This window comes from Lissotriton helveticus, chromosome 9 (genome assembly GCF_964261635.1).
Source record: "Lissotriton helveticus chromosome 9, aLisHel1.1, whole genome shotgun sequence".
In the NCBI taxonomy this organism is placed as follows: Eukaryota; Metazoa; Chordata; class Amphibia; order Caudata; family Salamandridae; genus Lissotriton; species Lissotriton helveticus.
This window is the reverse complement of record NC_136070.1, coordinates 373,600,987-373,628,557: the sequence shown is the minus strand read 5'-3', so window position 1 is coordinate 373,628,557 and position 27,571 is coordinate 373,600,987. Positions and strand designations below refer to the sequence as shown.

At 48.3% G+C, this 27,571-nt stretch overlaps 1 protein-coding gene across 4 annotated transcripts in view; it reads right to left on the bottom strand.

The window, feature by feature from the left end:
• The window catches only part of BDKRB2 (bradykinin receptor B2), a 493,412-nt gene that overhangs the window by 268,279 nt on the left and 197,562 nt on the right, over positions 1-27,571 (bottom strand). For 2 of the 4 annotated variants that reach the window (XM_078660119.1, XM_078660118.1), the window contains exon 2: positions 16,027-16,127. The gene's annotated coding sequence lies outside the window, so the exon portion shown is untranslated. Of the gene's footprint in view, positions 1-16,026; positions 16,128-27,571 lie in introns of those variants that run through there. The other 2 variants (XM_078660120.1, XM_078660117.1) reach the window with 2 other exon arrangements.

The window sequence follows — 27,571 nt, the reverse complement described above, 5'->3', positions numbered from 1 at the left end:
TCATGCCAATGTATAATTTGGGTCTGACCAACCTGTTTGCATGTATGCATGTTTTGTTATTTCTAAAATGTGTGCCCATCTGGCTAGCAATGGAGCACTGTACAGTGGGCAAACCCCAGTAGGAATCAATGGTAGGGGGGAGTGTTACACATAACATTGCTGTTTGAGGGCTATTGTATTTGGGTGAGAAGATGAGGAGCGATCCTGTTCCCAAGAGAGCATAGGACGCTGATTGGCTGATGGGAGACGAGAAGAGCAACATGTTGAAAAGCTCCATGGAATGGACAGTCTGGAATAGTGTGTGTTCCTAGAGTAGGTTAGTCCACTTCTTTCTATTGAGACATTGCCCACTTTCCAGACCATCTTTCCATCTTACTCTGACCCAGACTTGATGTCACATTACTTTAAAATTCTACCAAGTTTCTTGAACGTCTCTTTTATGGGAAGTTCTGCTTTGATATGTCGATCTTCTTGACCTGATTTAGATGCTATAAATTTATGCTTTTCTCACTCTCTCTCGGACTGAAACCCTTTATAGGTTCTAACTTACTCCATTTTCAAATGATTCTTTTATGGAACACACTTTAATGCATTTGTTATATGACTTGATTAACCATTGATGATTTTATATTTCTGTCATACACTGACTATTGAGATTAATCTGAATTTAACTTGTGATTTTCAATAAAGATGATCTACTACAAGATTCGATTAATAAAAGCCTTTAAATATATACCAACTCTCTTTACGGACTAAAATTTCATAGTACATATGCATATGCATATCCACACATAAAACAACAACAAAAACGCACCCATCCTCGTTGATCATCGCCCATGCAGGCACCCATGAACACAGAACAACAGTCATAGATCCATTCATCCAGATAGGTGGACCTTCATGCAGAATCTTGGGCAGGTCGGGTACACGGTGATGTTTACCTAAGCAAAAGATGTGCATCATGGGAGCCCAGGATGAAGTGCATCAAGGGAGGAAAGAGTGGAAAGTACTGCGGGAGCTCTGGGTGATGTCCACGAGGAGGCACAGAGCTTATCCTGTGCTGATGCATTCTAGGGGAGGGTTACGTGTCTGACTGGTTGCTGTGTCTGGGGACAGCACTAGGTGCTTTACCTCAGAAGAATCCTGGGAACTGTTCCTCGGGGAAGGGTTCATTAGTGGTTCCCGAGGGTAGTTACTTGCCAATGTACATTGCAAAGGTTTCCATGTGTCCATTAGGGTCACTGGTCAAAACTGGAAGCACATAGAAATATGCTGAGGGGGACTGGGCTATATGCTCTGGGGTCACGTAGTAAAGTTCAAAGGACACAAGTTGGTTGTGGGGTGATGTTTCAGTGTGTACTTCATCTAGTCCTTTCTCTTGTCACTCTTGTACATTTGTTTGTTTTTTCCTTTATAAAAACTAAAAGTACCAGAAAGAAAAGGAAAAAGAGAAAACGACCACATAAGATAAATCTAGCATGGAAGAATCTGAACAACATCTGAAAAAGTAACAAGCATAGCCAATAGGTCTTGATTTTGGGACTTTATAAGTATTTAGTTATGCAGCACAATATCCTTGGTCCAACAACATCAACTGTTGCATGGCTAAACACTTATAAGGTCCCAAAGGCGGGACCTATTGGCTATGCCAATGGTTGTTGTATCAAGTTCTCTTCCTTGAGTGCTGCTTCACACCCTCAATACTTCTCCCTCATTCCTCGAAGTTAGTATGTAAAAGCATAGAACGTTTGATATTTTAGCTTTGGTATGGCAGAAGACCAGACTGTTTTTTTTGTTTAATTTTATCTCCTGCATACCACATATTGCATCAAAGCACAAGCTTGGGCACACAAGGCTTTTTATGGCAATCTGCTGTGTTGATTCAGCTGGCATCCGAGGCAGAAGGCATACTAAGCATGACACTTCCGCTGAAGGTCCATACATCTCCTCCCTGAGGTACTATAGAAGAACAAATTGTTGAATCCCATGGAAAGTAAATTGGGCCTTGTGAAGCGTTTCCCTTTATGGTCTGATACTTTCTAATTCTTTTTAAAGTCTGGTGAGTCTGGTGAGTTCCCATAGTAAAAAGTGCTTGAATAATAAACCCTGACATTTATAAAGATTGAAAACATTTCACTGTTTAGTTTTGATGTACCGTAAGAAATGTTTTCATGACCAGCTCTAGTGCCGTGCGACCGCTGACTTCGGGTGGGGGCGTCATACTTGCAGGTATAATATGGTTTTAAAAGCACTTTCTGCCGTGTTCCTGGCCTCCGGTAATTTTCAGGCAATAATAAAAATGTTGATTACTCCAATGATTAATGTTTTTCCTAGAGAGAGATCAGAGTTTTGTCTAATGGAAGTTTTGACTCATGGTGAGGTAGCGCAGACGCTTAATATGCCTTCTGGACAGATCATGTAACATGCAGATCACAAAGTGCAGAATATGAAAATAGGTCAGTGGGTTACTGCTTTTGTCAGAGAGACCCTTTTGTTACTTGCAGTTTCTAAGTAAAAAATCCTAGCATAGAACAGTGAGCTATTAACTGAAATCAAAGAGCTGCGTGCAAACTGCAAGGTATAAATTATAGTGTTATGATTTCCCCCCAGTCTTTGATTATTAATGTTGCAAAAAGGGTTATTTGGAGAGAAATAAATTCTGATTAATAAAGAGAACCCCCAACCATGGTGTTACCTTTTACATTCTGAGTTCGTTCTTCTCCAGACCAATCACTATTAAATTATATTGCCTACCAGTATGGACTCCTCCACCTTGTCGTCCTCTGTTTTATGTTAGATATCCTATACAGTGATTTACACACGTATGGTTGATTGTCTCTCCTTGACGTATAGCGTTTTGACACCCTATACTGGTATGAGTGGCACTATAAAATAAATAAATGTTAAAGGGTGCCAACAAACCTTGTTGCACAGGGCGCTACCAGCGATAAAGCCGGTCCTGTATGTGTTCGCATTTCTTACAGTATTGTGACATTTGTTTTCTTTTATAATTTTTAAAAATATTTTACTGAGAAATATTGCAATAGCGAACTACTTGCCACTCACATTATAAGGACGAGACCTATTTGCTTTTTAATATTTAATGCAGCCAATAGAGGTGACGTGCGTTATCTCCCCCAAAAATGCCACATATCCCTCTCCAGAATACCTGCAGATAAATTAAAGGAAGAACTGTATTCACTTACTCTCTTGCTGTTGACATTTTGATTAAACCTGAATACTATTTTCTTGTAGACACGTCTAAATGAGATGTGTAAAACTTTTCTGCTGAAATGGGTCCTGGTTAAAATGCATTTGTACCAGGGCCTTTGGATTTCCCCCCAGCGGCAGCTGAAAACACAGCTCAAAAGCAGTGCGTGTCCAAAATGTGGACGCCTGTATTTCACGCACGTTGTATAATTTCCTTGGCAATACCTGTTATACTTGTAATGCCAATAAGGTACTGTGTCTCGTGTATCAGAGGCTGCAGACTAGAACAACATTGCAAAGTGAAGCTGTCATGGATACTGCAACTGACTGACTGGCTGGCTGCGCTCCGGTGGTTTTTGACGAAACCCGAGGTAAACATTCCAGCCTGCGTGTTAATTACTGCGAGACAAGCAGGTAAGGAGCTAAACCGGTACATGCCTGGGCACGGCCAACCCACCAGAGAAGGAGAGGGTGCGCGCTGGGCATGAGTGGCCTCTCTGCCACCAATTTGGAGGGTGTTATGCTGAGGCCTGGTGGCACAGCGGACTCGCAGTGTGGCCTGGCTCCGTTGAGATCTTGCTATTGCACTGTGGTGCCAAACAAGTTGTCAGAGGAGGGTGAAGCACTAGCTTGCCAATGAAGGCGAGTCTGGTACAGCGTGCCTGCTTCTACCAAAGTGAAAGCGGGACGGCGCGAGATAACATATGGCCCCTGCCTGGCCTGTGGATGCTTAGGGGGGAGGGGTGGGGGAAGTGTGGCCGAGAGCACACAGAGCAGTTCCCTTCCCGGAGCGAGCAGGGGCACCATCCAAAGCTCGCTCCCGCAAGGGAATCGCCAAACGAAACGCATTCGCATTGTAAGCAATGCAGCGCGTACACGTTTTCGACGAAAAAGCGAATCGATTGCAAGATATCCCCTATGCAGCGCATGCGTGCTGCGTAGGCTCGACCTAAAAACGGACCGCCTGTGCCGAAGCACAAAACAGAGCCCGATAGAGACCCTTTTCGAATCCCCCTTTAAAAAACTGCCGGTACTTAGACCCGGTGAGACCCGGCCCACTTAAAGCCCTGGCTACATCCAACCTTCCAACCATACACCTCCCATAGGGCGACCAGTAGCAACGAGAAGCCTAGCTCTTTTCAGCCTTGGCAGGGGTAGTAAGTGCTATACAAATGCTGCAATAAAACGTCTGCAAAAGATAGAAATGTTGAAACATCCACAGTACACAGGCACATGCTTCTGGGTGTTCGAGAGAGGTGTGTACATAAGCACAAGAGTATTTAAATGGAACATTACAGTTAGTCAGTGCAGTCCTATGGGTACAGACTAGTCTCTCCAGTAAGGACTCAACCCACTGGGCTATCCTAACAGTGTATTGAGTCCTGAACATGCCATGCATCAAGGCATAGTGTATGTCAATCCTGCCAATATGATTGTCCCTTTCACATTTTCGGTGGCCCAGGGTCTCAGAACAAAAGCAGCGTAATCAGACATTATGAAATGCAGTGTAGCTTATATTAATGCAGGGCAGTCTGTCTCTTAATACAGTTGTATTTTGATGGATCTGAAAAGTGAGTCACAGAGAGAGTGAGTCACTTGCCGAGAATCACCCATTTTGTTGATGTGGAAAGGCCGAGATTAGAATTCATAACCCCAGGCTCTACATTTAGGAAGCTTCTGCTCGTCTAACTGTAAACACGTACCACTCTGGCTGTTACGGGTCTCTTTTAGCCAAGGGGGCTCTTTCGATTGTGAGGGGGCTATAATCGTAGTCTCTATGGGAACGGCCTTGTGACAGCAACACACGTATTTCTGATTCGGCGATAAAGAAATAAATACAATTATTATTATTCTGCTATGGTTTGCAACCTTCCAACTGTCGATTAAACGCTGATCAGTGCAATCTGAGCTAATTAACTGGTTCATCTCTTCGGGCTCAGTTCAGAACCAGAGACAAGTGTAATGCAGATGACGTGCCGGGCGCGTTCTGGCCACTGTGGTTAACGAGACCCCGACTTCCCGGTGAGCCTGCCTGCTGTGTACTTGTGCTACGTCCTGCCCCACAGGGGTGCCTGGCCCCGCCTCTCCCCTGAAGACCTATCAGCAGCATGTCCCGGTGTCTGACCTACATTCGCTGACACAACTAGATCATGGCGAGTGCGGGCGAGAGCACACATTGCGATTCCCTTGCGAGAGCGAGCAGGGGCACCATCCAATGCTTGCTCCCGCAAGGGAACCGCCAAATGTGCACGCGTTGGCATTGAATGCAATGCAATGCGTGCACGTTTTTCACCGAAAAAGCTAATCGATTGCAAGAGGTCCCCTATGCTGCACGCTGCGTAGGACTCGACCTAAAAAGGCCCTTTAGCCCTTCTTCCTAAGTGATGTAACTGCTCTTGTTAGAAAATTACTACACTTGTTACAAGTAGGGCACTTATTTCAATGAAACATTTATACATAGCGATGCTTATACTCAGACCAGCATACTTAGAAGCACGTTTGCAGGCAAACCACCAAATGTCCATGCATGTAGGCTAAACTCTAAAAGGCACACACAAAGTCCCACTCATGACAATTGTCATCTGACAACACAAAACGAGTCACAAAAGTGGACATTGGGGTAGCTAGACACACAGTTAATACACCTGCTCCATGCACACACAGATAAGCGAATCTGCACGTACTAATGAAAAGAGACCAACAGACAATCATGCATTCAGGCACAACGGCCTGCAGATATATAGGTCACACACCAGTTGCTATAGGGGCAGCCATGCATAAAGCCAAAATACCAATCAACCACCAATACCCACAATCAGGCAAATTCAGACACCCATGATGATAGAACAACAAACATGCACACAGAAAAAATACATACAGGCACCAATCAATCAATCAATCAAAGCATTTATAAAGCACGCTACTCACCCGGAGGGTCTCAAGGCGCTTGGGGAGGGGGGTCCGCTACTGCTCGAACAGCCAGGTCTTGAGTTGCTTCCTGAAGGCGAGGTGGTCTTGGGTCAGGCGGAGGTGGGTCGGGAGGGAGTTCCACGTCTTGGCAGCGAGGTAGGAGAAGGATCTTCCTCCTGTGGTGGCTCTTCGGATGCGGGGGACGGTGGCGAGGGCGTGGTTGGTTGATCGAAGCTGGCGAGTGGGAGTGTAGAAGTTGAGGCAGCTGTTGAGGTATCTTGGGCCTTGGTTGTGTAGGGCTTTGTGTGCGTGGGTGAGGAGGCGGAACGTGATTCTCTTGTTGACCGGTAGCCAGTGCAGGTCTCTCAGGTGTCCGGAGATGTGGCTGTGTCGGGGGATGTCCAGGATGAGTCTTGCTGAGGCGTTCTGGATTCGCTGGAGTCTCTTCTGGAGTCTGGCAGTGGTTCCGGCGTAGAGGGCGTTGCCGTAGTCCAGTCGGCTGGTGACGAGGGCCTGGGTGACCGTCTTCCTGGTCTCGGTGGGGATCCACCGGAAGATCTTACGTAGCATGCGCAGGATGTTGAAGCATGACGAGGAGACGGCGTTGACTTGTCTGGTCATGGAGAGGGAGGAGTCCAGGATGAAGCCCAGGTTGCGTGCGTGGTCTGTTGGTTTGGGTGCGCTGCCCAGGGCGGGGGGCCACCAGGAGTCGTCCCAGGCGGAGGACGAAGATCCCAGGATGAGGACTTCCGTCTTGTCTGAGTTCAGTTTCAGGCGGCTGTTCTTCATCCACTCGGCTACGTCTTTCATCCCCTCGTGTAGGCTGGCTCTGGCCGTGGCGGGGTCGTTTGTGAGGGAGAGGATCAGCTGGGTGTCGTCGGCGTAGGAGATGATGTTGAGGTTGTGTTGGCGTGCGATGGCCGCAAGGGGGCTCATGTAGACATTGAAGAGGGTGGGGCTGAGCGAGGAGCCTTGAGGTACGCCGCAGATGACTTCGGTGGCTTCTGATCTGAACGGGGGGAGGCGGACTCTCTGAGTCCTTCCGGTGAGGAAGGAGATGATCCATTCTAGTGCCTTCTCTTGGATTCCGACTTTGCTGAGGCGCTGCTCTAGGGTGCAGTGGCAGACAATGTCGAAAGCCGTGGAAAGGTCCAGGAGGATGAGGGCCGCTGTTTCCCCGTTGTCGAGGAGGGCTCGGATGTCATCTGTGGCAGCGTTGAGGGTGGTCTCGGTGCTGTGGTTGGCCAGGAAGCCGGACTGCGAGTGGTCGAGGGAACCATTTGTCTCGAGGAAGGCGGCCAGCTGCTTGTTGACGGTCTTCTCGATGACTTTGGCCGGAAACGGGAGGAGCGAGATGGGGCGGTAGTTTTTGAGTTCGGTGGGGTCCGCTGAAGGTTTCTTCAGTAGAGCGCTGAGTTCGGCATGCTTCCAGCTCTCCGGGAAGGTCGCTGTGTCAAAGGAGGTGTTGATGATGTCCCGCAGGTGGGGCGCGATGACGGAGTCGGCCTTGTTGAAGACGTGGTGAGGGCAGGGGTCGGTAGGAGATCCAGAGTGGATGGAGTTCATCGTGCGTAGGGTTTCTTCGGTATTGATCGGGGTCCAGGTGCGGAGGGTGGTGGTGGGGGTTGCAGGAACTGTCGTGGGGTGCGTTGGCTCTGTGCTGAAGCTGTTGTGTATGTCCGCGATCTTGTTGTGGAAGTAGGAGGCGAGGGAGTTGCAGAGGTCTTGTGATGGGGTGATGTCGTTGTTTCCGGCGCTGGGGTTGGAAAGCATTTTCACGATATTGAAGAGTTCCTTGCTGTTGTGGGCGTTGTTGTCCAGTCGTTCCTTGAATGCGGTTTTCTTTCGTGGTGTGGATCAGTTGGTGGTGTTTTCGAGTGGCGAGCTTGAGGGTGGTCATGTTGTCTGGTGTTGGGTCTCTGCGCCAGGCTCTCTCGAGGGCTCGGCAGTTCCTCTTGGAGCTCTTGAGTTCGTCGGTGAACCATGGTGCTTTCTTACTGCCGGGTCTGCTGGGCGGGGTCCTCAGTGGGGCGAGGTCGTCTGCGCAGTTGCTGATCCACTTCGTGAGGTTGTTGGCAGCCTGGCTGGGGTTCGCTGAGCTGGCGGGGGGGTCCTGGCTCAAGGAAGCGGCGAGCTGGTCGGCTGTGATCTTGTTCCATCTTCTGCGTGCAACCTGTTGCTGGTGGTGGTGGGTCGTGTTCTTTCTGTAGCTGAAGTGGACTCAGCTGTGGTCCGTCCAGTGGAGGCCGGTGGGGTGGCTGAAGGTGATGTCCTTGCTGGAGGAGAAGACGGGGTCGAGTGTGTGTCCGGCGTAGTGGGTGGGGGTGGTCACCAGCTGTTTGAGAGGAAACGCACACGCTACAGCTGGTGGCCGTGCGGCGCGGGGGTGTCCTGATGCACCAATGCACCAATGCACATAGACAAAGTTACACATCACTCGGTGACAGAATACTTTAATCTCTAAACCTACATGTAAAAGAATGCAATGAAACACGGCTGTATTGTATGGGTTACACCTGATCTGGACACACTTCATATTCGCTGTTGTGTACATGCACGTGAATTAAGACATTTTATTAGGGGATTCCTAACACAAGCACATTGTTAAAGGTCGTATTACTGCTAACAGCTCGGCCTGGCTTGTGCCAACAGGATGTTGGATTTTGAAACGTTAGTATTGTAAGTATGGTCTTAAAAATTCCAGCAAGCAGTGCTGCTGCTTTAAAAACCAATGCAAAAACAACAGAATGCAGAACAATGTCATACATTCACCCCAGTACAGAGATCTGGGCCTAAATCCATTGTTTTTTTGCACTCCACACCACACCACCCTAGGTCAGACATGGCTATATGCAAATCAGCCTTGACCCTGTGCCTCATGGGAACAGTCCAGCCCGAACTGCGAAGCCATGTTTTGCCTGGACCGGAATCAAGCATCCAAGGACCGGTTTCTGGATATCAGCCATCATCAGCCTGGATAGCTTGACTCCGGTGATGTGGAGAGCATGGGACTCATGTCTGAGCATACCCAGCCCACTCGGGGTGGCAAATGCAAAAACAACAGAATGCAGAACAATGTCATACATTCACCCCAGTACAGAGATCTGGGCCTAAATCCATTGTTTTTTTGCACTCCACACCACACCACCCTAGGTCAGACATGGCTATATGCAAATCAGCCTTGACCCTGTGCCTCGTTAGTATTGTAAGTATGGTCTTAAAAATTCCAGCAAGCAAAGTGCTGCTGATTTAAAAACCAAGGCAGGTTCAAAGTTTATATATGACTAGGAGACTTTTTGTAGTACCACTTAATCAAAATATGGTTAGGTGAACGTATTAGAATGGCTATTTGGCAATAAAAAAGATTTTTCCCCAAATTATGTAACTGCAGTATTGTTAAAGAAACGTTTTAGTTGAGAGAATGCTTTTGCTGCTGCAATTTTGGAGAAAAAAGACATGCATGCAGTGAACAAGATTACTGTTTTCAGCAGTTTTCGACGTGACACTGCCCATAAATGTTTATGAGACATTTTCAATATAAATTAATGTGAATGAAACACCTATTAGATTGAATTATGTCTCTCTCTACAAAGGTTTATATTCTACAACACACTTTATCCTGTGGAAAAGTGTGCACTTTCTTATCAGAGCAATTATTTGCACGTCCCCGAGTTTTCCAGTTTCCACGGGTGAGGCTTCTCACACGTGCCTGTAGGGGTTTTCGCACCTGAAATCCATGCGTTGTGTCATTAGGAAAATATTTGAATCACATTGTCAGCTTTTACCAGCAGTGTGCATTTAAATTTCACAACAGGCATGAAGCTTCCTCTATAAAAATCGTGCTGAAACTTGTTGAAATTACTTGGGTCATGGAGTGCAGTGAATAATAGTGTTTCTAAAATGCCCGCAGAGGCTCTTACAGCAAATGCTTGGTTCAAATGATTTCTGTCAGTACAGCATTTCTTCCTACCAACGTCACTCCGGAAAACAGCATAAAGTGGGTGGTAAGCCTGCTAAATACCATTCCTGGAGCATTATGCGTGCCTACTTTCTTTCTCCTCCATTCCAAAAACCATATATTTCACATATCGCATAACAACCTATTTTATCAGGAGTAAACTTTGCAATACAAGCGGTTGTTGGTTTAAGACAACCTCAAAAAAATAAAGAAGTAAAAAAAAGATTCTAGATACAATGAAAAAAAGAAACAAAATAATGGGCGATGAAAGAAGGAGGAGGGCTAGCATTGTAAACAAGCATTCGCAAAGCCAATAGGTTTTGCTTAAGCTAGATCTATTGACACTGTCACTGTCTTTCAAAGAAGTTGCACAACAGTGCAGGCTGTTGTACAACAAGGATTACAAACAAAGCACTATGGTGAGGTCAGGACTGGCAGCGCCATAGCACTTTGTTTTTATGTACTTAAAGGCATGTTGCACAGCTGCCCGTGCTGCTGTGCAACATCTTTAAAAAACATTGACAATGCCAATAGGTCTCCCATAGGCGAAACCTATTGGCTATGCCAATGCTTGTTTTCCTTTAAGCTATGTTGCATAGCAGCCCGTGTTGCTGTGCACTATACGTAAAAAGAGCACAGGAGAATTCAGAAAGACAATCAAGGCGAGGGGGGAAGGTGGGTTAGTGCGAAAAAAATGGTGGAAGCAGGGCATGGGTGGGAAACACAAACGATTAAACAAAGGAAATGGGAAGAGGGCAGGGGGAGTGATTAATCCGTTAACCGCTGCATAAAATCCGCCATGGTGCTGGTGTTTCCGTGCTCAGGCGGGGCCGCGTCGGCCAACAGACGTGCGCAGCACTACGAAGGTAGTGCTTGCGACGGCCATTGGCTAACGCATGCAGTGAACGGGTTAAACAGACATTGGATTAGGGTGATTAAACAATGGACTCGGAAAGATGGTGGGGAAACATTAGACATGAGAGGAAGGTGGGGGATGAGGAGACAAACGACAGCGGAGGGAGACAATGGATAGCGTTTGGTGGGGAGAAAACGGTCAGCATGGGAGGTAGGAAAAACTGACAGCATGGGAGGAGAGCGGGGGTAAGGGAGAGGAACTTCAGACACATGCTCTCTATAAGAGTGCATATGCAAAAGTAAAGAGTACCTGAAGGAGTCTGTGACCAGTGGAAGGACACTGGCCACAGACAGGAAGCTGTACTTGGTCGATGCTCCATGGCAGGGACACAGGCAAAGCCCCAGATGAGACCGGAGGTGAGAAGGAGGAGGTGCTGACCAAAAGGAAGAAAGGAAACAAGAGTGATGTGAACGCCAACCAACTATAAGTAAAGGTAAGTAATAGGCATGCTCTGAGCCCCTTTTAACATTTTGTTTATGCTTACAAGAGATTTCACAAACATAGCGCAAGCGCTATGCAGACAAAACCTAAAAAGGGAGTCACTGGAATCCCCTGACTCTAAAAAACACTAACACATGTGGAAGGCAAGGAAAGACAGGAGAAAGGAGGGTGTCAGTAAGAGTAACAGCGTCTTACACCTGAAAATTATCAACAGACAATTTATAACAAAAAACTTTATGGATTAGTTCTAAATTGATCTTTCACCAAACACACCAACGTACTATTTAACTTTCCATCTTCCGTACTTTAATTCTCCCGGACAGCAAAGCTGTACTGTGTACAAAAAGATCCCTCTGAAATAATGGGATACATTTTATAACTTCCTCTGAAAGATGGAGCCAGACACTCCTTCTTTCACAGGCAATCACATTTCTCCTGACATTTTCGCTTTCAGGCATTGTTTGAAAATGAAAGTCTTCCCCGTTCATTTCAAACCCAGAAACGATGTGTCTCTCCACTAAGTCCATGGCTTCACTCAACATGGCTGCCTCCTTCAACTATACCTACTGCTGCCCTTCCATGCCACACTACCCTTTCGGTCCCATTCACATTGTAGTTAATTTCTCAATAACTAGTGATGTAGCGGAAACCGCATTTTATTTGCAGGGGTGCATTATAATCACACATGTAGGACGCATCTGCATATAATCCTTTGTTGTGTTATCATGAAGTGTTAGGATCTTGAAATGTAATAATGCGAAATGTGATGCATTTAGGCCATTGAATAGTAACATGAAGAATTAACGTAGAAAGTAAATGTAACTAGCAGAAAACATGATTGTGAAGAATTTCTGTTGTGCAACGTCAGTCAGTAATTTATTAACTGTGTTTATTAATGTGTAATTTTCATGTAGGCAGGATTATTAACTGAATGTGTCTACATTTCTTATGAATTTCAGTGGAGCTCATATGTTATTTTCTCTTATGTTAGCTGAATTTTTAGACCTGAAATGCATTTCCCTGGAAGCCCTCGTTTTAGAATTAACAGTTTGAATTTCATGTGTGCTGTGGATTTAGTTCATTCTCACGTTTGTGTTGCAGGTGGAAGAAGCGTCCTTGTTAGCTAGAATAATGTCTTTGTTTTATTAGTTAGATAAGGAGAGGAGATACATTATGAACTAAAGCTGATAAGGGAAATGATTGTGTTTTCACACCGGAGAAGGCCTGGGAATCAATGCCAACATGTTACAGTTCTGAAAGATTGTTGTCGCTAGGAGATCATGGTTGGAGCGGATGGCGTGAGCCACAAGGATTCTTGGGAAGATCTCTGTAATATTGAATGTTGCAAGTAGGGAAAGAGCCCCACTTCTTCTCTGCCTTTAGAGAGAGAACATCTTAGACCAAGCTCTGTCTTGATAGCTTTATGCTATTAACCCCATTGATGTTGGAGAGACTTGTAAGGAAGACTTCACATGCTGAGAGCTTTCATTTCATTTCCTGAAGATGCTTGAGTAGGGATGTCATTTTAGTGCTAGTGTAGGGAAAGATTGATCCTTTATATTCATAAACCCGGATGCAGGGAAATTTGGACTTATGCTTTCTCATCCTTTGCATCATACTTCTTAAGCTAATTGTGTTGTGCATGTTGCATCGACTCAACTTTATTCGCAGATTTGGCTTTATGCTGATTCCCATGAATTTTTACACTCTTGTCTACTCTTGAGGTGTCCTTAGGTTTGTAATAAATGCACTAAACTTATGCAGTTGTCTGTGGTTACTATGTGTCCAGAGAAATTCCAGTTGAATTGATTGCCGTTATTAACGATGTTCTCTTCTCTTTGCTTACATGCTGCTAAAAAGAACCATCGGGTTGTGATTCTAGAACAGATCCAGTACTCATTGGCCCAGCCCTTTCACTAGTTCCCTGTCTAACACAAAAAGTTAGGGCACCATGCAAAATATGGTAATGAGCCCACTGCATACATACGCAGCTATAAGCCACCCAACTCACCCCCACAAAATATAAAAAACTAAACTGTAATCACTGTCCAGCAACGGTTTGAGGTAAAAGCCCAGGAAATCACTTTTAATCGCCATCTTGACATCTTGAGGCCCCCTCACAGAATGAGAGTCCCAAATCACAGAAGTCCCTGTTAGCCCCCCTCGCCCCCCCCCCCCCTTTTAGAACTAGCTAGGGCCCTGCCGTATCACAGGGTTTTCCTCGTTCTTTGTGTGTGGAGAAATGCGGTGATACATGTTATATAAATAACATGCGCTATAAATATATCTGACAATAAGCTGATAATACCCAAATAAAATGTTCCTGTAATATTTTCCATCCTTACTTTTCAAACAGTGCTCGCAGCCCCTCTGAGAATTGCGCTCTTTGTTTTTTCCCGTTATGGCCAGCGCAAACAAAGGAAGGAGCTAGAAGTAGATGTGTTTGTCCTGGCGGCAGCTCAGACGCCGAAGATGAGCATTTCATATTCCCACCCACAGCGACGGCGTCTGCCTGGACAAACAGACGCATGAAAGGACCTTCTTTAGGAAGAGTTAGTTAGTCAGCCCGAATGCGATGTCCTCCTGAGTGTCTAGAAACATGTTGCATCACCCTGCATGAACGAATACTGAATGGCCGATGCCATCTGTACGAGCAGGAAATTGACTTGTGCTTGTCTTCGCCAAGATTTCGCTGCACAGAAGCTTACCTCGCCTTTCATGTCTGCAGCCAAAGAGTCCTCCGACCACATGCAGCCTCAACTCTGTCTGGATTAAATGGATGAATTAAATGGACGGATCCTTCCAAAAGCCTCATTACGAACTCTGCGGTCTAAGAGATTGGGCCTGGATCCGGAGTTACTGGCCAAATGACGAATACATCATCTGCCTTACTCTGCGGATTAGAAGCATTTGAAAGAAAGTAGCTAAAATCTCAGTGTGAAATACTGGGCAAAAACATGCAGAAAAGCAGATTACTGCAAGTCATTTTCCCAACTCTCGTGATCGGGGGTATTTCTGTCCGCCCCGCTAAAAGTTACAAGGCCTGTGCTATAGGGAACTCCAGGGGACGGGGGGCACTGAGAAAAAAGCCATCCCTCTCGTGACGGACCACACGGAGTGCAAAGTTACCTTTAAGGAGGACCAGAAGTATTTTGGCTTAACGAAAGTTGACGAGGCCCCCCTGCAACGTACACGGAGGGGCCCCGCTCCAGATTTACTCCGGATCTCTCAGGCCTGAGTAGTGTGCTGAGCCCCCCCCCCTCACTGCGGGGGCTGGGGGGGGGGGGGGGTGCGGGGGCCTGTGTTAAACCTGCCATCAATATTGCTCTCCCATCAACATACATCTTGTCTGTGTTGGTGTTGGGCTTGGGGTGAAGTTGAACGGTTTCTACATAAGCCTTTCCTAAACTGCAACAGTACTATAAAATAGCTTCACGTTACAAGTCCTTTCAATGAATAAATGTACGGCAAGTCTAAGTGTAAGAGGATATTAACACCTAAAGTCGTCAGAAGTGCCACTAGTTAAGACTCTGGTATAAAGCTCATGCTAAAGTCTGAATTGCTTCCTGGGGCTTCAATAGCACCTACAACCAATGAGGAAGAAGTATTTCAGAGTATAACTTTATGATATGAATATTACCCACTCATTTCAAGTTTGAACAAAATAAGCGATTATTTGCATGTCATTTGCTAACGGTGTTCATTCTTTTTTCGGCACTCCCAATTTTGGAAGGTGAAAGTGAAAACACTGAGAGGCAATTAAAGCATCTTTCCAAGATCATAAATTATTGTTAGGCACAGTGAACAGCTGGCAGGAGGTGTGCGGTGGTTTCCAGGTTCCAGAGTCACCAGATAAGCTACAAGCCCACGCTGGCCATCTTTTGAAATCCATGGTATTCAGACAGATGAAAGACTGAGTGGGCCCTAGCGGCAATCAGAACTGTCATCTAGGGGAAGTTCGACTGGAAATGTGGGCAATTCCGGGCCAAAATATGCTGTGGCCTAGCTGAATTAATAATATGCCTCTTCCCTGGAGCATAGTTTTTTTTTACCATCCTTTTGATTGAATGAGTAGTATCCTTCAACAGGTTACATTCAGGGAACTGCATTTTTTCCATGGAAGCGCAAGCATGTGTATGTGTTTTTGCTACTCAGAATCGGAAAAACCATTTCTTTTTGACGACGCTGAGCAGCATTGCTAAGAAGCAGTGTCAAAGCCACAAGGCACGACCTAATTGCTTTGTCAATGTTTGTTTAGTTAGCCGTTGCTTAAAACCTTCATCTGGGTAGTCAATGGGAGGTTTGCTCTGCGCTCATGGTGGGATGAAATTTTCTAGGATCCTACGAAAAATACACTGCCATGAGACACGTGTTAATTCAATTTTAAAGAGTATCTTCCTGGGAAGAACCCACAGATCAACTTGACTAGATAATAAAGTCACACTTTTAAACACAAATACAGACAAAGCCAGTAGATCTAGCTTGAACATGCTAATGTACCTTTACAAATTAGCAGACGTCATAGTTAAACACAAACTGCCTTTATGCAACAGGATATGAAATGAAACCATCTGGTATCTATCCATGTTACCTGGTTTTATCTTGCTTAGTATCTTCCACTCGACCCTTTATCTTTTCCACTGTCTTCGTGTATTCCTTACCACTCTGAAGCCAGCAAGCTTCACAAAGGGCCTATGGAATAAGCATCAATAAATAAATAAATAAATAAATATTGGCATTGTAATTAATGTAGCTCTTTTCAAATTATTACAATACATTTCAAACATTTTCTACAGCTTACTGTGAATACGTCAGAGACATGTGTTAAAACACAGCTAAAGCCATACATTAGTAGTCACAATGCTTCCCCACATGGGCCAAATCCTGCACAGTAGCCAGCAGTTGCCTTGGCTCAGAGCAGAGAGGAGTGCCTGTTTTTATACTTTTGCTCTGTCTAAAGCGAATACATATAACTCGGAATTTCTCGGAGTTAATATAATCAATGCACTGCAGACAGCACTAGTCGGATACAGTGATTAGTAATGGCCTCTCCCTGTTTCTGAACTTTAAACACTGAAAACACACAAAGGAAGTGTTCAGCTCTGCTCTGAAGAAGCACAAGTGTTCGTGATACAGCCCCATGCCTGCTAAAGTCATGCAATTCAGAACATTGTCAATTTTAGGTGGAAATCAAACATTAAATATTGTCCCTAGATACACTTGTTATGTTATGATATGTTAAGAAGAATTTATAAAGCGCGCGAACACCAAAGGTTTCATGGCGCTGATCAGATGAATGTTGATGTGGCGGGCCAAGATTAGTAAGGTTGCACAAAGAGCCATGTCTTCAAGGCCCTTCTGAAGCATAGCAAATTGTCACAGTTCCTAATTGGGGATGGGAGTGAAGTCCAGAGCCTCGGTGCCAGGTAAGAGAACCTGCGTCCACCCTGCCTTTTTAGTTTGATGGTGGGGGTGGTGAGGAGATGATGGTGAGCATATCGGAGGTTACGTGTGGGGGCATATTTGGTAATCCGATTTTTCAGAAATTTTGGACTCGTGCAGTGCAGTGTTTTAAAGACTATGCATCCTGTCTTAAATGTGGCACGATGTACTATGGGCAGCCAGTGTAGTTTGACCAGAAGAGGCCTGGCCGATTGCCATTTCGGCTGTTTGAAGAGCAGTCTTGCTGCCTAGTTCTGGATCATTTGGAGACGGTTAAGCAGGCCCTGGGGAAGGCCAGTGTACAGTGAGTTGGAGAAGTCCAGGCGTGACAGTACCAGGGCAATGATCACTTGAACCAGGGCTGGATAGGATAGTAAGTGTGAAATTTTTCTGATTTTGCGCAGTTGAAAAAGGCTGGTGGAAACCACGCTGCCCACCTGTCCTCTCATAGTGAGATCGGAGTCTATAGTTACCCCTAGACTCTTCACGGAAGGCGAGGGCGCTAGGGAAGGACCTAATTCGGCCGGCCAAAAATGGGGTCCCCAATAAGTGGGACTCTTCCCAGGTAACACCAGCTCTGTCATACCGGGGTTGAGCTTCAATTGATTCGCATCCATCCAGTGCTTGATGTGACACATTGTAGATTGGAATTTGGCAGCAGCGCTAGGAGACTCCAGCGAGAATACAAGCTGGAGATTGTCTGCGTAATTGAAGACCGTGATTCCCCTGGTTTTGAGAGAGGGAATCAGAGGCCTGATGTAGAGGTTGAATAATAGTGGGGACAGGGAGGAGCCCTGTGGGACCCCACAGGACGTGGAGCGGTTAGGGGCAGTGAAGTTCCCAAGACGTACTGCCTGAGTTCTATCCGTCAGAAAGGATTTTAACCACTGAGAGGCAGCACCCGGTATGCCAGCTTGTTCGACACGGTTCAATAAGATGGTATGGTCAACCGTGTCGAACGCTGCCGATAAATCCAGGAGCACCAGGGCATGCGGGGTTCCTGAGTCAGCGTTAGCCCTTAGGGTGTCCATCACTGCCAAAATAACTGATTCGGTGGAATGAGACGGCGGAAGCCAGCTTGGTTAGGCTCCAAGTAATCTCTTTCCTCAATGAACTTAGAGAGGCAGCTCGCCACATGGGCCTCCAGAATTTTAGCAAAGAATGGAAGGAGGGAAATAGGGCGATAATTGGAGAGGTTAGAGGGGTCAGCTCCGGGTTTTTTAAGGAGAGGGACTAAGGTGGCGGTTTTAAAAGCTTTAGGTACTCATCCCTTTCTTAGAGATTAGTTAAAGGAGAGGAAGAGTACAATGAGGTAGAGCTGCAACGGTATCCTTAAGGACAGAAGGAGGACAGCAGTCCCTCGGGGAACCTGGTTTTACTCGGGACATTAAATCTAGTAAAGTGTCTGAACATAGAGCGGTGAGATGATTCAGAGTCGAAGGGTTGTGGGAGTTGTTGTCCAGAGGCTTTCCCTGATAGGTAATCGGAGTACTCGGAATACTGGCCCTGATGGTTTCAATTTTTTCCACAAAGAAGTTGTTCAGCAGATTACATTGCATTTGAGTTGGGGCTTGACAGGGTGATGTTCGGTCATCGTTGCAGAGTTCGTTCACAATCCTAAAAATTTCTTTGGATTTATTAGGGGCAGCAAGAATCCTAGTGGTGAAATAAGAGGTCTTGGTTACCAGAATCACTTTCTTATAGTCCCTTCGGGCTGACAGATAGAGCTGTCTATCTTTACTGTCATACTCATGCCTCCATTTTCTTTCCAATTGCCGGAGCAATAGTTTCTGGTTTTTCAGTTCACTAGTGAACCATTTATGGGCTTCAGAATGTCTGGCCAGAGAGAATTTAGTAAGCGGAGCATGGATGTCGCTAGCCGCCAATAACCAGTCCGTGATCTCTTCATCCATAGAATCCAAATTGGAGTTGGGATTGACAGAGGGGCGGAACTAGCCAGAGTTTTGATGAACTCCTGAGTATCCAGTGGTCTCCACTTTCTGGGTAGTCCTCCCTCTATCTTAGGGGTCTTTGCCCTACTACTGATAGTGATTGTAAAGTCGATCAGATGGTGGTCGGACCATATACAGGGAGAAATGATAGGAGGTGAGAGGTCCGAGTTATAAGACCAGATTTGGTCGAGAATGTGGCCCTTAATATGGGTTTGGGCGGTGAGGTGTTGAACCATATTGATGTTGGAAAGTAGTTCGGTGAGCTCAACCGACTGAGGCCCCCACCCCCCATATCGTTGAACCAGTAGTTCAGGTCCCCAATAAGTAGGACTCTGGTGAGGTTCATGGTGAGATTCGCCATCTGCTCGCTGAGGGAGAGAGGGTAGGACTGCATGGACTGGGGAGGCCGGTAAACAAGTACCATCGACAAAGATCCTGAGTTGGTGTCAAGATTGATAACAATGTTCTCTACTTCAGGCAAAATCAGGGACGTCAGTGTGGTGAACTTATATTTTTTATGTATGATAGCAGTCACTCCCCCTCCCGTCTTCCCTGCAGGCAGGTTAGCTGACAAGATGTAATAATCAGAGGGGAGTGCTGCTAAGATATCAGGCAAGGAGTCAAGCGTGAGCCAGGTCTCTGAAAGCAGGAGGACGTCTGGCTTATCTGAGGATAGCAGCAGAAAGATATCCAGTTGGTGCTTCACCAATGAGCGAGTGTTAAGATACAGGACTCGGAGAGATAAATTGCCAATAGACAGGTGATTAAAACGGGGGGCAGGAGACGCTTCAATTGAGCGGGTGAGGTGACTCACTCGATTGTCAAAAATCCCGTGAATGTTAATTCGATCCGAGACTTCCCTGGTTAGGGGGGCTTGAAATTGCTCTAGCGCTCTGAGTTCTCCCGGTGAATAATGTTCATTTGGCCAGGGTTCATGGCCCCTGGGCCCGGTTGGGCGCAGACGGGCTTGCCTTCGGCGCTACTTCGGCGCGCCCGCTGCGCTCCCGCTTGCTGGTGTGCATAGATACCCCAGCCCCACCTCCAAGCTCCACCCCGTGCCGGTCGATTGGCTGAGGCCACTGAGAGGGGAACAGCTAAGGGCAGAGAACCCTTTAACAGTGAGAACGGGATTCAGGTGAGTTTTAAAAATAGTGAATTTTAAGAACAGAGGTTCAAGTTTCTATCAGGCAACACAAAATGAAAATGGTCCGCGCAGCAGCAGCAACAAACACACAATTGCTCGCCCCCAGCGCTACACTCCCTTTTGATGCCCAGCCCCACCTGCAAGCTCCAAGCTCCACCCCGTGCCGGCCGGTTGGCTGAGGCCGCTGAGAGGGGAACAGCTAAGGGCAGAGAACCCTTTAACAGTGAGAACGCGATTCAGGTGAGTTTTAAAAACAGTGAATTTTAAGAACAGATGTTCAAGTTTCTATCAGGCAATACAAAATGAAAATGGTCCACGCGGCAGCAGCAACAAACACACAATAGTGGTAGCATTTTGTGCTATATCAGGGCCAGCTTCTCCACTAGGGCGGAGGAGCGTCGCCTCACTGCTTTCTCGCAGTGCGAGAAACAGAAACATAAAATGGTAATATGGGAGGGTGGGAAAGGCTGCTCTGCAACTAGGGCAGGGGAGGAGTGGTGTGGCCATTCCTGAGTGTGTAAAGACTGTTTGGTCGGCCCTCTGGGGCCACCCAAACCAGTCATGCGCACTCTGCCCTTCTCCATGCAGGCTGCAATTCAGCCTGCATGGACAATGTGGCCTCCCCATATGCCCCTGGCTGGGCGGCGTCCCGACCAATCACAACACTGCTTGCAGTGTTGTGGTTGGCTTAGGGGAAGAAGCCTTGCTGTTTGCTTCCTGTTCCTGCCGGAGGCAAGAGAGAAGGAGCAGAGAAGACATGGGACCCGGCTGGCGGAAAGGTAAGTACATTTTTATTTATTTATTTATTATTATTATTAAATTAAACCCCCCCCTGCACAACCTCCCCTCGTGACACCCTCTCCCCGTGTGACCCAACCCACTCGCGAGCCATGCCAGCCCAACTGGTGCTAATAGCTTAGTATTCTATGTCACATGAGTCTGTTTAGGGCAGTGGTCTTCAAACTTTGCCCCCCTGTGATAAAATAAAATGAATCAGCTTTTTCACAATTATTCTATTAAATTGGCAATGTTTAAATATTTCTCTACTTATTTAAACACAAGACATCTTTAAAAATTGCAGTTAAATTCTGAAACCGTTTTAAAAATACAACTAAATAAATGATTGCCGAACATACTATTCTGGTCAGGCAGGCTTCACTAACGTGCAAAAGTATCCACAGTGTGAATATTAGAAATGGGGGTGGGGGTTTTGAACAATATTTGGAGTCTCTTTTCTTTTGACACATACTCCCAGCTAGGATATAAATGACAAAAGATGTTAGTGAGGGCCCATTACAGAGTGGCATACAATTGCTCATTCACCCCTCACACGCTTAAAACAAAACACTACTATCAGCATAATGCCTCTTCTGGCCAGAGCCAGCGCGCCCTCTGGGGAGCACTTGAGGCCCTCCTGGAGAGCGGCGCCCCCCAGTTTGAAAACCCATGGGGCAGGACCCTATAACAGCACTGAGACTAAGATTCAGGGATATCTCAGTCCAAATTCCTCATCACTTGAAATTCATAGAGCTTTAAAACATTGCAAAAATATTTCTACAATACAATTCATGAAATAAACTTCCCACCTTCCTACCTGAAAAAGTTAAATTTGTCAACATATTTCACTACTTTCCACTGCCACTAACAGTGTTCTTGTGATCATCTGTATATTGTTAGTCTGTCCTCTATCCCTACTTCTCACTCCAGCTGTAGGTCAATGCGTAGTGAGTGAATGGAGGGACAAGACCAACAAGCATTTGCAATGCAATAGGTCTCGCATTAATTAAGTTTGAGCTATTGGCATCGCGAAATATTGCAACACCAATTGCAACAAAAGTCTATAAATTGTAAGCCAAAAAAAAGTGTATTTATTTTTGTAGCAATGGTGGCATGCTGCGCTTTACATGAATATGTTTAAAATTAAAGTGTGCCATACTGTGATTGCTACAATAGTTAATTGTGGATGCGTTAACAATTGATGTGTGCACTGATGGCTGGTGGTGTGTGCCTGTAGAAATTGTGCTTTGATGGCTGGTAGTGTGTGTGCCCGGTGGAAGTGTGCATTGCCGGCTGGTGGTGTGTGTGCCTGGTGCAAGCGTTCACTGACGGCTGGTGGTGTGTGTGCCTGGTGAAAGCGTGTACTGATGGCTGGTGGTGTGTGCCTGGTGAAAGCGTGCACTGACGGCTGGTGGTGTGTGTGTGCCTGGTGAAATTGTGCACTGCCGGCTGGTGGTGTTTGTGCCCGGTGAAAGCGTGCCTGACGGATGGTGGTGTTTGTGCCCGGTGAAAGCGTGCACTGACGACTTATGGTGTCTGTGCCTGGTGAAAGTGTGCCCTGACGGCTGGTGGTGTGTGCCTGGTGAAAGCGTGAACTGGCGGCTGGTGGTGTTTGTGCCCGGTGAAAGCGTGCACTGACGGCTGGTGGTGTTTGTGCCTGGTGAAAGCGTGCACTGACGACTTATGGTGCCTGCGCCTGTTGAAAGTGTGCACTGACGGCCGGTGGTGTGTATGCCTGATGAAAGCATGTACTGATGGCTAGTGGTGTGTGTGTGCCTGTTGAAAGTGTGCACTGATGGCTGGTGGTGTGTGTGCATGGTGGAAAAGCGTGCACTGCCATGTTTAAAAGTAAAGTGTGCCATACTGCGATTGCTACAATAGTTAATTGTGGATGCGTTAACAATTGATGTGTGCACCGATGGCTGGTGGTGTGTGTGCCTGTTGAAAATGTGCACTGATGGCTGGTGGTGTGTGTGCCTGGTGGAAGTGTGCACTGCCGGCTGGTGGCATGTGTGCCTGGCAGAAGCGTGCACTGACGACTGGTGGTGTGTGTGCCTGGTGAAAGCGTGCACTGACGGCTGATGGTGTGGGCCTGGTGAAAGTGTGCACTAACGGTTGGTGGTGTGTGTGTGTGTGCCTGGTGAAAGCGTGCACTGACGTCTGGTGGTGTGTGTGTGTGGTGGAAGCGTGCACTGATCGCTGGTGGTGTTTGTGCCCGGTGAAAGTGTGCACTGAAGGCTGGTGATGTGTGTGTCTGGAAGCGTGCACTGAAGGCTGGTGGTGTGTTTGCCTGGTGGAAAAGTGTGCACTGACATTTGTTGGTAGGCGGATATGTAGACACAAATGATAGCCAATTGAGTCTCGAGGTAGCAGGGATAGTAGGGACCCTCCCTGCTGCCTGCACTAGCTAAACAAGAGGTGGAGCGCAGTCCATCGACCTAAGAAGGATCAAGTGCTCAATTAGTCCCTACAGCATTGCAAGCCCTGAGCTTTACGTTGCATGCTGAGCTCTGCAGTATGTACATTAACCTAGTGGTCTGCATTATTGGATGCAGAAGGATTTAAGTCAGAGTGAAACGGTCTTTATGAGACCGCACCCGTCACGCAAACTCTTTCTCTGATCTCAGCAGCAGGCAGTGATAACGGTGATGAAAAATAGTATTTCCCGTTACTTGATTTATCTCCGAACTGCCCCCAATACCCCACATTCTCCCTGCAAACAATTTAGTTAATTTATGTCGCCGCTCCCCTTTGACTTCAGAGACAACAAGTAAATGTTAGGAGTGGGTGGGATAGCAAGTATTTATGGCGGAAGGTAGAGGACAGTTGTAGAAACTGCCCGCAAATGAGCCGACCATTTACGGCGCAGGGGGAGGCAGAGGATGGGGGGAACACCAGCGGGGGGTCCTGGGTTTGCTGACTTTACTGGCTCGGGTCGGCGGGGGTACAGGCCTGGGCTGTTTTGGGGGTTGGTTTTTGGGCGGGCAAATGCAAGGCTTTTTGCGGCTGGAATGGGGCGCTGTCTGAGGGGCTCGTGCGGCGCGCAGGCAAGGACATCGCAGAGTTTCCAAGTAATGGTGACAAAGGCATCGCGCACAGAGGAGGTCGACTCGATGTCCGGTGGGGCAGTGGCGCACGTCGGAATGGGGCAGGGTTGCCATGGTGCTCAGGCAACAAGAATAACAGCAGAGGGGGTGAGGCCGAGCACATGTGAGTAGGTGTGAAGTCTGGGATAGGCGAGCCCTCGGGACTTGTGCCAGGTGTAGAGAGCCACCCGGGCTTCTCTATACTTTGTTACAACTCTCACACGCATCCCCACACCCCCGGGGCGGGCTCGCTCCGGGGTATAAATAAACACAGCGGAAGACCGCTTGGGGTCTTTCCGGCGTAGTGATGACCTGGTGTCCGTGTGGCTTATTTGAGCGTTCCAGGTCCCACGTGGCAGGCCCTGTCCTGGCCCACCACATTGGCGACGAGGCCGGTCTGAGCACAGGCGTGCCTGATGTGCCCCTGCAGGCAGTGCAGCGTCGGAGCCGCAGAGCCCACCTGCATCGCTCCAGTGCCAGGCCACAGATCTCTCCCCGCCCGCGCTCAGGCTTGAGGCCCGCTCAAGCGTCTCCCCGTTGGGAGTGCCTTCAGTTGGTGGGGCCTCACCGGGCATCCTGCGCTGCTGTGGGTGAGTCATCGCTGCCTCCCTCCCCTGCCCGCGCTACGTCCCGCCACCCACGTAGCCCTGCACGCGCCTCCCATGGCGGTGGGGCAGACCACACATCCCAGGCCCGCGAGGGAGGGGCAGGAGGAGTGTGAGCGGCGCGAGCAGCCTGGGCCACACCAGCACGTGGAGCGACCTCGCCCCCACCACCCAGCAGCCGGCGGCGGCGGTTCTGCACAGTTCTTCGGCGATAATCGCCTCACCTCACCAAAATCGCCTCACCTCGCCAGAATCAAGCATTGGCAAAGCCAAAAGGGCCTCAGCAGCTCTACTTGCCACAGGCGCCTTGCTGCCTGTCCCGGTCCTCGGTTCCGGAGGCAGACCCGATCTTGGAGAGCAGTGGCCCCTCTATCACCCTGCGAGCGCCGAACAATCCTGCGCCATTCAAAAGAAAAAGGGCGTCTAGAGCAGCCTTCTGGTCCCCCCCCCCACACCGGCCGTCTGGGCACGCGGGGAGCGGGCACATCCTGGTGCGCTGGGAAGCAAGTCCGTAGCCACGCATACACAGGTGGACAGGCGTATCCTGACCTGTGGTCAAGCAGAGCGTGCAGCGGCGACAGGAGAGACTGAGTTATGTCAAACCCTGCGACGGGGTCAGGCCAGGCAGGCGGTGGCCAGGACCAGGCCGCAGCGGCCGCACCACAACCACCTGGCCAAGCTGGAGGAGCCCAGGGTCAAGCAGCGATAATTGCGCCACCACAGGACAACCACGCACCCACAGGCGTGGCGCCCATTCCCCCGTTCAGGGTGACCCCGCGACAGCAGCGCCGAGGTGGAAGGCCTGGCTCGGGGGGCTTAACCTCTACTTCAAAGGCACACGAGAGACCGACGGGACGGTCAAGAGGTCCCTCCTCATCCTGTACGGTGGCCCAGTGATCTACGACCTCTTCGAAACGCTCCCCAACACCGGGCAAGATGACAAATACGATGCAGCGGTCACCACACTGAACACCCATTTCGACCCCCAACTCAACAATGACTTTGAGAAGTTCAAATTTAAGAGGGCGTGGCAAACAGCGTCCGAATCTGTAGACATGTACTATGCACGACTGCGCCGGCTGGCCAACACCTGCCCTTTCACTTACCCGAGGGAAGAGATAAGAGATCAGATCATATTGGGGTGTCGATCAAAACTACTGAGGAAACTCATTCTCCGGCAACCCGGAATATCGCTAGATGAAATCCTGATTCTCGCCCGTTCACACAAGCTGTCTGACGCAAGGGCGGAGGAAATGGAGATTGTTTTGCGCTCACCGATAGCCACGCCTGCAACAACCAAGATGGCACCGATCAAGGAAGAAAGAGTTGACGTGATCCAAAGGAGGCCCCCGTCCAGTCGCCAGCAACATGCGCCCACCCGAGGCACGCAGTGTGCCTATTGCGGAGAAGATCACCTGGCAACGGCGACATGCGGGGCAAAAGGGAAAACGTGCCTGAAGTGTGGCCGGCTAAACCACTTTGCAGCAGTGTGCCAGGGCGGAAGATACAGACCAAACGGCCCCAGGTCTCGCGCAACCTTTGGGCCTAGACGCCTGTCGCACCGCGTCCGACAATTGTCACTAGAGCAAGAGCTGCCGCCCCCGACAGTCAAGCCCAGGAGAGGCGGCCACGGTACGATGACGACGCCGATGAGGAAGTGTACGTCATCTCATATGTTAGCAGAGTGTCCACAAAGAGGAGACCGCCACCCATGTGCTCCGTCTGCATCGAGGGAACAGAAGTGAGAGCCCTCATAGACACAGGGGCATCCGTCAATGTTATGTCAGAGCAATATGAACAAATGTCACCCAAGCCCGCTCTTGCACCTTCCAGCGCACGTATCTACACTTATGGGGGTACAGACCCGTTACCGTTGCGTGGAGTAATCAGCACCACCGTCGTGAATGGAGAATACTCGACGGAAGCACGTTTTCATATCACGGAAGGGAAGAAAGGCACCCTTCTAAGCTGCCACACGGCGGAGGACCTGGGGCTCGTATTCTTTGCGAATCAAGTACACCAGTCACATGCGGATAATCTGCTGCAGGATTTCCCCGCACTATTCGAAGGCTTGTGGAAACTCAAAGGAAAGAAATTTCGTCTACACATAGACACCTCTGTGCGCCCTGTAGCCCTCCGGCACAGGCGAGTGCCATTCAATCTCCGACCACAAGTAGAGGAGAAACTGAAAAAGTTAGAAGATCTTGGAGTAATAGAGAAGGTGTCAGGTCCGACCCCCTGGGTATCCCCACTGGTCGTGGCACCCAAGCCGAAACAACCCGGGGCAATCAGGCTGTGCGTGGACACGAGACTCCCCAACACAGCCGTGAAGAGAGAGAGGCACATTACCCCAACCATGGACGACATCGTAGCCGACCTGAACGGGGCAAAGTGGTTTTCGAACTGGACCTCAACTCGGGGTACCATCAACTCGAACTGGAGCCGGGGAGCCACTACATAACCACATTCTCCACCCACGTGGGGCTACGAAGGTACCGGCGGCTGAGTTTTAGTGTGTCGTCAGCGGCTGAGGTGTTCCAAAACGCCATACGTGAGGTATTGTCGGGTCTGAATGGGGTGATCAACCTCAGTGACAATATCCTCGTTTACTCCAACACCCTCGAGGAGCATCATGCCCATCTGAGAGCGACGCTACAACGGCTGGTGGAAAGTGGATTGACCCTGCATCGGTCAAAATGTTCATTCTACCAAGAATCCATTGACTTTTTTGGGTATACTTTCACTCGAGATGGGCTAAAAGTTGACCCCAAGAAAGCGGAAGAAATCAGGACTGCAAGCACTCCGCGGACTCCCACTGAAGTGCGGAGCTTCCGAGGCATGGCCACTTATTGCGGCCGCTTTATCCCCAACCTGGCGGCTCTGGCGGAACCCTTGAGGGCACTCACTTGGCAAGACCACAAGTGGGAATGGACCAACAAAGCGTTCCAAGATATTAAAGCGAGCCTTCTTGACAAAACGGTGATGGCATACTTCCAGCCGCGTCGCAAAACAGAACTGATCGTCGACGCCAGCCCGGTGGGTCTTGGAGCGGTGCTCCTACAGGAATACGGCGTGGAAGAATGGAAACCGGTAGCCTACGCAAGCAAGGCCCTGACTGACACCGAAACCC